Here is a 2402-nt window from a genome sequence, read left to right as displayed (position 1 = left end):
GTGTATATATATATATATATATATAAATTTCACTTTGCATCAAAGCCTATCTAAATGCCTTTAAATTGGCCAAATGTTTTTTTAAGAACCACCTACCATTTCCAACACTCCCACTTCAGCACATCTTCACAACAGCTCTTCGGGGGAGGGGTGCTCTGTAAGCATGCTGCAGACTGACCTCCAGGGAGGTACAAATAGTTGGTGCTTTGTACCAGCAAGTGTTTAGACCGCTTCACATGGCTGCCACAGGAGATTTAAGAATTTCTCAAACATTTGTGAATGAGTCATAGCAACACTGAGTATGTTTTTGATGAGAGAATTACGTTATAACAGGATATTAAGCTCAGAAATGTTGGTTTTGCATAATACAAAGCCTTTAAGTTTCTCCTCAATTTCATTTGCATAATACTATGTTTTTTGACTCATCAGCATCATTTCAGATGCACACTTATTTTATACCTTGTGATTCCCGGTCATAGTAATCAATTTAATTTAAACAGAAAGAGAAACGACAAGTCTATATTGAGTTTTAGAGTTCGTATCTAGAACTTACTTCCTTGTTTAATATGACATCATGTCCAGAGTGTAACCAGATTTTCCATAAACATTGTAAGAACGTGTGATCAGAGGACAATTTTTCCTGGCTCTCCGAAGCAAGAGGAAATGGACCAGATCTGAGTTATGTGGGGTAAACTTTGCATGTCTGTAAATAAATATTCAAGTCTGAGAATTAAACTGCTCTCCTGCACATGATCTGGTTTCTCATTTGAATACGATCTTTCACATATTTCTACTTTTCTATGTATTTCAACTATTTCCTTACAACTACATTTTATATTAAATATTTTGTGAGCAGCTTTAAATTCTCAGAATTTTGCTATTCTTTACAATAAAAAATGTGTGGTAAAGACAACTTACAGCTGATCTTGTTTCATCCATCCCCTGAGTCCCAAAACAGCCCTAACCTAACATTCATCTAACCATGATGTATTGGAAACAGGACTATCCAATAATGCCACAGACACATCTGTGTCTTCACGGTGATGGTGGAACATCTGCATGTTGGCCGGTGGCGAGGGCCCGTGTCACGTCCCCTGCTCTGTGTGCTGCATATTAAAAGCTTTATGGAAGCAATTAAATGTGTGCCTAATGGCCGGGAGTTGGCAGAATGATTGTACAATTGAATTAACAGTTATGATGGCACACATTACAAGATGAAGTAAATGCAATTACCTCAGGTGCCCCACTCCCTTCCTCCCGCCAACTTTAGCAGCATGATGTGACTTAATTAGCTCTTGTCACACACTTTCCTGCTGATCTAATTCTGTGACGGTTCAGAGTGGATCTGAAGCTGAATTGGCCTCTTTTATCTGTCTTCATATTGATGCTCAGGGAACCATCTTACACTGAGATGCATTGGAGCTGACTCATTCCCATCGTACTAATAATATCTGCACAAAGACTTCGGTGCTGCAGATTATTTCAGCAGGACACACAACGGGTCATGATGGATGTTGTGAAGTTTGTAAAAAATATAGTTTGTGACAAAAGGACAAAGAGAATTTGCTAGATTTATTCAATTCAAAAAAAGTACCAGGCAGTTTGTGACTGTCAAACGTCTGGTGAAACAGTCTCACTTGGTTTGTTGATTAATTTTCTTTGTACGTATTTTTGCTGCTGAAAAAAATATGTAATGGTCTATGTTGCTGCAGACAAACAGACTTTCAACTGAAAATGAAAGAATCCATCATTTGGGCTGAAATCCTTTGTTTTGCCTCTCAGCTTTTCTGGTTTTAGACAAAATATTGTTTTAACTCAGTATGATTTTCACAGGGTTCACTTGCAGCAGATGGCTGACTCCTGTGGACAGGTGCAGGAGAAGCCATAGCATGACCAGTCTCATATAAAGTACCTCAAAATTGAGTGAACGTAAAAGTTTCTCATCATAAGGTTACTTTGGTAAAAAATATCCTTTAAAAATATTAATTCAGTGAACGTCTGATATAAAATGTACTTAAGCATTAATGGTAAAATGATTAGGTAAAAAAAAAGGATTTCCAAAATAACATTTATTGGGAGGTGACCTCCCTAAAAAATATTTTTCTAAGGAAAATAATGACTATGTTGTATTAAAATGTTAATATTGAAACATTTGGGATGTAATAGTTTAACTGTTTCAGCTACATATATATAGATATTTGTAAGGATGTAGGAGTTGAAGTGAAAATTTAACTTAAAAACTACATACCGCATAGTGGTAACATAATGACCCCCACACGCAGAAATGCACCAGAACTCGGAAGTCTTTATTCCTAATAAATGTCATGCTACTAGGTGCATCCCAAAATTGTAGTGGCTTGGGTGGGGGTCTTTTTTTTGTGTGTGTGTGTGTTGGGGCGGGC

The sequence above is a fragment of the Austrofundulus limnaeus genome, unplaced genomic scaffold (genome assembly GCF_001266775.1).
Source record: "Austrofundulus limnaeus strain Quisiro unplaced genomic scaffold, Austrofundulus_limnaeus-1.0 Scaffold15, whole genome shotgun sequence".
NCBI lineage: Eukaryota > Metazoa > Chordata > Actinopteri > Cyprinodontiformes > Rivulidae > Austrofundulus > Austrofundulus limnaeus.
This window is presented reverse-complemented; position numbering follows the sequence as displayed.